The sequence below is a fragment of the Oncorhynchus clarkii genome, chromosome 16 (genome assembly GCF_045791955.1).
Source record: "Oncorhynchus clarkii lewisi isolate Uvic-CL-2024 chromosome 16, UVic_Ocla_1.0, whole genome shotgun sequence".
Lineage (NCBI taxonomy): Eukaryota > Metazoa > Chordata > Actinopteri > Salmoniformes > Salmonidae > Oncorhynchus > Oncorhynchus clarkii.
The window spans coordinates 2,379,574-2,390,343 of record NC_092162.1 but is presented as its reverse complement, the minus strand read 5'-3'; the positions used below and the strand labels follow the sequence as shown (position 1 = coordinate 2,390,343).

The 10,770-nt window shown below is 43.9% G+C and overlaps 1 protein-coding gene across 6 annotated transcripts in view; it reads left to right on the top strand.

Annotated features, from left to right (window-relative positions):
• The first annotated feature begins 1,105 nt into the window (after nucleotides 1–1,105).
• LOC139367868 (vitrin) overlaps nucleotides 1,106–10,770 on the top strand; it is an 80,825-nt gene continuing 71,160 nt past the window's right edge. For 5 of the 6 annotated variants that reach the window (XM_071106217.1, XM_071106216.1, XM_071106214.1 and 2 more), the window contains exon 1: nucleotides 1,112–1,283. The gene's annotated coding sequence lies outside the window, so the exon portion shown is untranslated. Of the gene's footprint in view, nucleotides 1,284–10,770 lie in introns of all 6 variants that reach the window. The other variant, XM_071106213.1, reaches the window with a different exon arrangement.

The window sequence follows — 10,770 nt, the reverse complement described above, 5'->3', positions numbered from 1 at the left end:
GTAGGCCTACCGCAGTTCTACCGCAGTTCTACCGCAGGTCTACCGCAGTTCTACCGCAGGCCAACCGCAGGTCTACCGTAGGTCTACCGCAGGCCGACTGCAGGTGTACCGTAGGTCTACCGCAGGACGACCGCAGGGCGACCGCAGGTCTACTGTAGGTCTACCGCAGGACGACCGCAGGTCTACCGTAGGTCTACCGCAGGCCGACCGCAGGTCTACCGTAGGTCTACCGCAGGCCGACCGCAGTTCTACCGCAGGCCGACCGTAGGTCTACCGCAGTTCTACCGCAGGTCTACTGTAGGGCGGCAGGTAGCCTAGTGGTTAGAGGTTTGGACTCGTAACCGAACGGTTGCAAGATTGAGTCCATGAGCTGACAAGGTAAAAATCCCTGAACAAGGCAGTTAACCCACTGTTCCTAGGCTGTCATTGAAAATAATAATTTGTTCTTAACTGACTTGCCTAGTTAAATAAAAATAAATATAAGGTCTATTGTACATAACTTAGACAGCACAGAATTAGGTGTATTGATTTGATTTGATTTAGTCATCAACTAGTGTTTAATGAAAAGGGTCTTAAAGACAGTCCATTGTGCGTCAATGTCTCATTTCCTCCTTTAAATTGGAGAGGGAAAAATCTAATCAAAATGGCAGGCAGTCCCAACACACACACACACACTGTCTGGCTTATATAACTCAGATAACACAGACTGACTCATAGTGTTTGATGAAAAAAACGCTAATTAAATTAAATCCGTTTCAATTAATCAATCTTAGAGCTTCCATATCTCATTTCAAAAAATGTCCTCCTGAAAAACGATGCTTTCAGAATAAGAATGTTTCGGTTAGAATGTGGCCGTCTGTTTGCCATAACTAGCAGGCAGCATCCTGCCTCTCTCTCCATAGCCTTCTCTGCTTAGACTATTGCACTTGAATTCTGTTTAAAGGCATTTTTTTCCGCTCCGACTCTGCTAACATCCCAAATGGCGCCCTATATATCGTGCATAGGGAATAGGGTGCATTTGGGATGTAGCCTAGGAGTGGGACGGGCGAAGTGAGGGGAATACTTTGGTCCCGTCCCAGTCTCCACTTTTCATACGCGCTCCTACACAACTCCGGGTGATGCAGACCTAACTGGGAATCTAGACCGACTGGCCGGGAAGACACACGAGCACCACATTCATGACTGACTATTTGGATTGTAATATCAATAAACCGTGGAAGATTGAGAGAAAATTGAAGAAAAACTTGGAATCTAATCTGAATATTTGTCCGTCTTGTTTCCAGGTAGGTTTACCTTGGTTTTACGCAGTGGATGATTATAATCATTTACATTATTCTCCACTCTCTGTACTATGCGTCTCAAGTAGTTCTCTGGGCTGTACGGTTACTGCATATCATACGCATATTTTTTTATAGAGGACATAATACATGTATATTTCTCAGAGATGTGCGGACTTGAAAAGCGAATATTGAACTTTAGATTTCCTAACTTTACTTTTTACGAGTTATCTCGTTTTGTTGTGGTAGTAGGCTAGATTTATAGACCCGTGTCCCGACAGACTTACAGCTGCAGCGCGAACAACCAGCACGGACTTGAACCAGTAGCCCTGAGCTATCCTGAGTGGCAGAGCTATCCATACCCACTCCGCTGCACGGGGTTTTTTCCAGTTGGGAAGCGCAGTTTCGCGCACCCCTCCCCCTACAGTCCCAAATCCAAATGAAGTTCGGAGCCGCTGAACCACGTAGATGAAAGTGTGACCATGCCCCTCACACACCTCCGGTGATGCTGTAACGGAATATTTGGTTCTTTGACATCTGTTCTTTGTCATCTAGTGTCTTAGAAATGAAGGTTCCGTTTTATATTCTAGGGAGAACCCTTTTTGGTTCCACGTAGAACCCTTTGGGATTCCATGCAGATCCCTCTGTAGAAAACGTCCTAAACATGAATCCCAATAGGGTTCTACCTGGAACCAGAACTGGTTCTTCAAACGGTTCTCCTATGGGGACAGCCAAATAACCCTTTTAGGTTCTAGATAGATGCTTATTCTGTCAATGGACTAGGAAAACTTGGAGGAACTTTTGAATTGACTGATCCTGTCATCACTTTTGGTGTTATAAACAGTCGGATATGATTCAGATTGCAAGGTCTGTTTTATGATTCAGTCAGATATGATTCAGATTACAAGGTCTGTTTTATGATTCAGTCAGATATGATTCAGATTACAAGGTCTGTTTCATGATTCAGTCAGATATGATTCAGATGACAAGGTCTGTTTTATGATTCAGTCAGATATGATTCAGATTGCATGTTCTGTTTTATGATTCAGTCAGATATGATTCAGACATTTGTGTCTGTTGATTATGAATCCCAGGTAGTGTAGACTCTAGAGACTCTATTTATCCATGCAGTCTGTCCAGCAATCGGGTGCCGGGTCTGACTTGCATTGAAGACGGAGCCAGTAAATATCTCTCCTCTGCCCCGTTGAGACTGAGGGAACCACTGTTTCTTTATTGAGAGCAGCACATGTAGCCTGGTCCTCGATCTGTTTGTGTGGTCTTGTCATACTGCTATGATAATGATCATAGAAGTCCGCGAGACAACACACAGACCTCGGACCTGTCTAAAGCACACAGGATGAATTACTTTAAAGGTGGACTCAGCGATATGACATAGAAAACAGGAAACAGCATAGTGGGTCAATTTCCATAACAAGTAAGAGCGCAGAAGCGCGAGGCTCATCTGTTATGCTCCCGTGGCTACTACATGCACAGATACTGTGTGTGACTGTGTGAAAGCTACGTTTTGCATCTCACTCATCTCAATATCTCCGGTGCTGCTCGTGGCGACATCATTTCCCTGAGTCTACCTTCAAATACAACAGAGCAAAGCTGAGATATTAAACTCATCACCAGAGCAGAGATATTAAACTTTCATCACAGAACAGAGATATTAAACTCTCATCAACAGAACAGTGATATTAAACTCTCATCACCAGAGCAGAACAGTGATATTAAACTCTCATCAACCGAACAGTGATATTAAACTCATCACCAGAGCAGAAATAAACTCTCATCACCAGAACAGTGATATTTAACTCTCATCACCAGAACAGTGATATTTAACTCTCATCACCAGAACAGTGATATTAAACTCTCATCACCAGAACATTGATATTAAACTCTCATCACAGAACAGTGATATTCAATTCTCAGCACCAGCGCAGAGCAGTGATATTAAATGCACCAGACTTCATCAGGAAGTGACCTTGTGGAGACATGTTGTTGATGTCTCCCTGCTCCTCAGATCCCTGCTCTTTGTTGTGTTTTATGTGACAAAACTTGGCAGATATATGCCAACATTACCTGCCAACACTTCCAGGTACTTCCAATCCATCCACAGGATTCATTCTTTCTACTTCGTCTTTTAAATTATCTTATCTCCTGTCTTTGAGCTCTATGGACAATTCCTTTGACATCATGGCTTGGTTTTTGGTCTTACACGCACAGTCAACTGTGGGACCTTAAATAGACAGGTGTGTGCCTTCCCAAATCATGTCCAATCAATTGAATTGACCACAGGTGGACTCCAAATCAAGTTGGAGAAACATCTCAAGGATGATCAACAGGATGCACCGGAGCTCAATTTTGTGTCTCATAGCAAAAAGTTTGAAAACGTATGTTTTATTTTTATTATTAATACATTTGCAAAAATTTCAAAAAATATGTTTTCCCTTTGTTATTATTGTTTGTTGTTTAGATTGCTGAATTATTTTATTTATTTAATCCATTTTAGAGTAAATCTGTAACGTAACAAAATGTGGAAAAAGTCAAGGGGTCTGAATACTTTCCGAAGGCGCTTTAATATACTGAACAAAATATAAACCCAACATGTAAAGCGTTGGTCCCATGTTTCATGATCGCATAAATGTTCATAGGCACCAAAAGCTTTTTTCTCTCATAATTCGTGCACACATTTGTTTATATCCCTGCTAGGGAGCATTTCTCCTTTGCCAAAATAAAGCCTCCACCTGACAGGTGCGGCATGTCAAGAAGCTGATTAAACAGCATGATCATTACACAGGTGCACCTTGCGCCGGGGACATAAAATGGCACTCTAAAATGTGCAGTTCGGTCACACAACACAATGCCACAGATGTCTCAAGTTTTGAGGAACCATACAATTGGCATGCTGACTGCAGGAATGTCCACCAGTGCTTTTGCCAGAGAATTTAATGTTAATCTCTCTACCATAAGCCGCCTCCAATGTCATTTTAAATCAAATCAAATCAAATCAAATTTTATTTGTCACATACACATGGTTAGCAGATGTTAATGCGAGTGTAGCGAAATGCTTGTGCTTCTAGTTCCGACAATGCAGTAATAACCAACAAGTAATCTAACTAACAATTCCAAAACTACTGTCTTGTACACAATGTGAGGGGATAAAGAATATGTACATGAGGATATATGAATGAGTGATGGTACAGAGCAGCATAGGCAAGATACAGTAGATGGTATCGAGTACAGTATATACATATGAGATGAGTATGTAAACAAAGTGGCATAGTTAAAGTGGCTAGTGATACAACAGTCGATGATATAGAGTACAGTATATACGTATGCATATGAGATGAATAATGTAGGGTAAGTAACATTATATATGGTAGCATTGTTTAAAGTGGCTAGTGATATATTTACATCATTTCCCATCAATTCCCATTATTAAAGTGGCTGGAGTTGAGTCAGTGTCAGTGTGTTGGCAGCAGCCACTCAGTGTTAGTGGTGGCTGTTTAACAGTCTGATGGCCTTGAGATAGAAGCTGTTTTTCAGTCTCTCGGTCCCAGCTTTGATGCACCTGTACTGACCTCGCCTTCTGGATGATAGCGGGGTGAACAGGCAGTGGCTCGGGTGGTTGATGTCCTTGATGATCTTTATGGCCTTCCTGTGACATCGGGTGGTGTAGGTGTCCTGGAGGGCAGGTAGTTTGCCCCCGGTGATGCGTTGTGCAGACCTCACTACCCTCTGGAGAGCCTTACGGTTGAGGGCGGAGCAGTTGCCGTACCAGGCGGTGATACAGCCCGCCAGGATGCTCTCGATTGTGCATCTGTAGAAGTTTGTGAGTGCTTTTGGTGACAAGCCGAATTTCTTCAGCCTCCTGAGGTTGAAGAGGCGCTGCTGCGCCTTCTTCACAATGCTGTCTGTGTGAGTGGACCAATTCAGTTTGTCTGTGATGTGTATGCCGAGGAACTTAAAACTTGCTACCCTCTCCACTACTGTTCCATCGATGTGGATAGGGGGGTGTTCCCTCTGCTGTTTCCTGAAGTCCACAATCATCTCCTTAGTTTTGTTGACGTTGAGTGTGAGGTTATTTTCCTGACACCACACTCCGAGGGCCCTCACCTCCTCCCTGTAGGCCGTCTCGTCGTTGTTGGTAATCAAGCCTACCACTGTTGTGTCGTCCGCAAACTTGATGATTGAGTTGGAGGCGTGCGTGGCCACGCAGTCGTGGGTGAACAGGGAGTACAGGAGAGGGCTCAGAACGCACCCTTGTGGGGCCCCAGTGTTGAGGATCAGCGGGGAGGAGATGTTGTTGCCTACCCTCACCACCTGGGGGCGGCCCGTCAGGAAGTCCAGTACCCAGTTGCACAGGGCGGCGTCGAGACCCAGGGTCTCGAGCTTGATGACGAGCTTGGAGGGTAGTATGGTGTTGAATGCCGAGCTGTAGTCAATGAACAGCATTCTCACATAGGTATTCCTCTTGTCCAGATGGGTTAGGGCAGTGTGCAGTGTGGTTGAGATTGCATCGTCTGTGGACCTATTTGGGCGGTAAGCAAATTGGAGTGGGTCTAGGGTGTCAGGTAGGGTGGAGGTGATATGGTCCTTGACTAGTCTCTCAAAGCACTTCATGATGACGGAAGTGAGTGCTACGGGGCGGTAGTCGTTTAGCTCAGTTACCTTAGCTTTCTTGGGAACAGGAACAATGGTGGCCCTCTTGAAGCATGTGGGAACAGCAGACTGGTATAGGGATTGATTGAATATGTCCGTAAACACACCGGCCAGCTGGTCTGCGCATGCTCTGAGGGCGTGGCTGGGGATGCCGTCTGGGCCTGCAGCCTTGCGAGGGTTAACACGTTTAAACGTCTTACTCACCTCGGCTGCAGTGAAGGAGAGACCGCAAGTTTTCGTTGCAGGCCGTGTCAGTGGCACTGTATTGTCCTCAAAGCGGGCAAAAAAGTTATTTAGTCTGCCTGGGAGCAGGACATCCTGGTCCGTGACTGGGAAGGGAAATTGGCAGTACGTCCAACCGGCCTCACAACCGCAGACCATGTGTAACCACACCAGCCCAGGACCTCCACATCAGGTTTCTTCACCTGCGGGATGGTCTGAGACCAGCCATCTGGACAGCTGATTTTTTCGCACATTTGGAGAATAAAACCCCTGCCTGTACCCTATCTCAGTGTTTCTAGTTGCCTCCCCAGCAAGGCAAGTAGAGAAGGTGATCTTGTAGAATGTTGCACGGGGCAGAAATGGCTTACAATACTGTGCTACATTTTTACAGTAGCCAACTGCTTTACAATACTGTGCTACGTTTTTACAGAAGCCAACTGCTTTACAATACTGTGCTACATTTTTACAGTAGCCAACTGCTTTACAATACTGTGCTACATTTTTACAGTAGCCAACTGCTTTACAATACTGTGCTACATTTTTACAGTAGCCAACTGCTTTACAATACTGTGCTACATTTTTACAGTAGCCAACTGCTTTACAATACTGTGCTACATTTTTACAGTAGCCAACTGCTTTACAATACTGTGCTACATGTTTACAGTAGCCAACTGCTTTACAATACTGTGCTACATTTTTACAGTAGCCTACTGCTTTACAATACTGTGCTACATTTTTACAGTAGCCAACTGCTTTACAATACTGTGATACATTTTTACAGTAGCCAACTGCTTTACAATACCCCTATTTCTGATGATTTGTCCTACATATGTACTGTATAAGGATAATACAACTGTAAAACGGACATATTTATCAATATACACACAACCTGCTATTGGATACACATTTCCATTTTTTTAATTGAATGTAAAGTTTTAGTCAAATACAAATATTTACCATCAACCAGATGTTGGACCAAATCACTGTTATTCGAGTCACAAGTTCCGAGTAGGACGGATCGAGTCTCGAGTCAAGTCCCAAGTAGAACAGATCGAGTCTCGAGTCAAGTCCCAAGTAGAACAGATCGGGTCTCAAGTCAAGTCCCAAGTAGATGTAACGAGTCTCGAGTCAAGTCCCAAGTAGAACGGATCGAGTCTCGAGTCAAGTCCCAAGTAGAACGTAACGAGTCTCGAGTCAAGTCCCGAGTAGAACGGATCGAGTCTCGAGTCAAGTCCCAAGTAGAACGGATCGAGTCTCAAGTCAAGTCCCAAGTAGATGTAACGAGTCTCGAGTCAAGTCCCAAGTAGAATGGATCGAGTCTCGAGTCAAGTCCCAAGTAGAACGTAACGAGTCTCGAGTCAAGTCCCAAGTAGAACGGATCGAGTCAAGTCCCAAGTAGAACGGATCGAGTCAAGTCCCAAGTAGAACGGATCGAGTCAAGTCCCAAGTAGAACTTGACTTACTGAATAATTAATTTTAACAATAAATTCCAAATGCAAGCTTCATGAGTTAATTGTCAATCTCAAGCATTGTTGACATACCAAAAGACCAGTAGGTCTCTGCAGTAATAGTTGCTTGACGTCACATTGCTGGGGAGCTTGAAAATAAACCGTTCATATTTTTGGAGCTGTATATTTATTATGGCAATCCTATTTCCCTACAGTTTGATGTCTGCGCTGCACCCAGTCCTATAGCTAGCTGTACAGCAAATCAGCAATCTGTTCACTAGTTTACCCGACCTGTGTTGATTGACAGTCAGCTGGTCCAATCAGAGGGCAGAGCGTGCATTTCACTAGACAATCTGTTGCACGTTTTTTTTTTTTTTTGCAAAATTGATGCTACGGCTAGTGTCTCTGGCAACATGGAGATTAATCGACAGAGACTGTGTCACAAAATGAAAACATTACAAAACCTAGCCAGATCATTTCAAGTCATATCAGTCTCAAGGTTCCAAGTCTCAAGTTATTTTATTTTCTATCAAGTCGAGTCTCAAGTCAGACTCGAGTCCAAGTCATGTGGCTGGAGTCCAAACCTCCGCTATCTACATGTTTTCCTAACCAGCACTTCAATGTGTAACTGATATTTTTTTACTATTGGATTAAATAGTAGTTAAACTGTCTAAATGGCTATCATTATCTCATCTATTGGTGACTAAATGGCTATCATTATCTCATCTATTGGTGACTAAATGGCTATCATTATCTCATCTATTGGTGACTAAATGGCTATCATTATCTCATCTATTGGTGACTAAATGGCTATCATTATCTCATCTATTGGTGACTAAATGGCTATCATTATCTCATCTATTGGTGACTAAATGGCTATCATTATCTCATCTATTGGTGACTAAATGGCTATCATTATCTCATCTATTGGTGACTAAATGGCTATCATTATCTCATCTATTGGTGACTAAATTAAATGTTCTCATGCTATTTCACAGAAAACAAATTCTGCTTGAATGCCTCGGGGTTGAATGCCTCGGGGTTGAATGCCTTGGGGTTGAATGCCTCGGGGTTGAATGCCTCGGGGTTGAATGCCCCGGGGTTGAATGCCTCGGGGTTGAATGCCTCGGGGCTGAATGCCTCGGGGTTGAATGCCTCGGGGTAGAATGCCTCGGGGTTGAATGCCTCGGGGTTGAATGCCTCGGGGTTGAATGCCTCGGGGTTGAATGCCTCGGGGTTGAATGCCTCGGGGTTGAATGCCTCGGGGCTGAATGCCCCGGGGTTGAATGCCTCGGGGTTGAATGCCTCGGGGTTGAATGCCTCGGGGTTGAATGCGTCGGGGTTGAATGCGTCGGGGTTGAATGCCTCGGGGTTGAATGCCTCGGGGTTGAATGCCTCGGGGTTGAATGCCTCGGGGTTGAATGCCTCGGGGTTGAATGCCTCGGGGTTGAATGCCTCGGGGTTGAATGCCTCGGGGTTGAATGCCTCGGGGTAGAATGCCTCGGGGTAGAATGCCTCGGGGTTGAATGCCTCGGGGTAGAATGCCTCGGGGTTGAATGCCTCGGGGTTGAATGCCTCGGGGTTGAATGCCTCGGGGTTGAATGCCTCGGGGTTGAATGCCTCGGGGTTGAATGCCTCGGGGTTGAATGCCTCGGGGTTGAATGCACAATCGCTGGTTCTGAACAGAAGATAGGGGTCATTACAAGTGTTATCGGTTTTGAGTTTTGTACTTAAGAGTTTTGAAAATATAACATTTCCATCTGAAAAACAGACATGTAATTGACTCCAGTGAAAGCAGCAGTGTGTGGTTCCTTTCCTGGGCTTTGTATTGCAGTTGTACAGGCTTAGGACCTTTACAGCTGCATGTAGGTCTCACAGGTACACACAGTGGGACAGGAGAGTGTGTGTGTGTGTGTGTGTGTGTGTGTGTGTGTGTGTGTGTGTGTGTGTGTGTGTGTGCCCTACTGATGCAGCTGCCTGTCACACCATGTGCTTGGCTGTAGGACAGGCCAAGACAGCCACTACCTATCCTCTATTGTGTCTTATCTTACCAGTAGACACCTTCAGCACACAGTCAGTCAGACACCCAACACCTTGTCCTACTTACTGAAGCAGTACCAACTAGCAGCTGACTTGTCCTACTTACTGAAGCAGTACCAACTAGAAGCTGACTTGTCCTACTTACTGAAGCAGTACCAACTAGAAGCTGACTTGTCCTACTTACTGAATCAGTACTAACTAGAAGCTGACTTGTCCTACTTACTGAATCAGTACCAACTAGAAGCTGACTTGTCCTACTTACTGAAGCAGTACCAACTAGAAGCTGACTTGTCCTACTTACTGAATCAGTACTAACTAGAAGCTGACTTGTCCTACTTACTGAATCAGTACCAACTAGAAGCTGACTTGTCCTACTTACTGAAGCAGTACCAACTAGAAGCTGACTTGTCCTACTTACTGAATCAGTACTAACTAGAAGCTGACTTGTCCTACTTACTGAATCAGTACTAACTAGAATCTGACTTGTCCTACTTACTGAATCAGTACCAACTAGAAGCTGACTTGTCCTACGTACTGAATCAGTACTAACTAGAAGCTGACTTGTCCTACTTACTGAATCAGTACCAACTAGAAGCTGACTTGTCCTACTTACTGAAGCAGTACCAACTAGAATCTGACTTGTCCTACTTACTGAATCAGAACTAACTAGAAGCTGACTTGTCCTACTTACTGAATCAGTACTAACTAGAAGCTGACTTGACTTATAGCTGAATAGTTGAATAATTGAATAGATGAATAATTGAATAGATGAATAATTGAATAGATAAATAATTGAATAGTTAAATATCTGAATAGTTAAATAGTTAAATAGTTAAATAGCTGAATAGTTGAATAGTTTAATATAATTTTTTTCTGCTGGTTATGCCTGATATGTCTTGTGTGTTTTATATACTAATGAAGGAATAATTGAAAGGACTACATTACAACATCTTATAACAACACAATAGAAACTTAAATCAACACGCAGACTAACACACACACACACACACACACACACACACACACACACACACACACACACACACACACAGTTCTAGTTAATAACAGGCTAATCCTGTTATTGTTGTTTTATTGTATGAAATCTGTGATAGAAC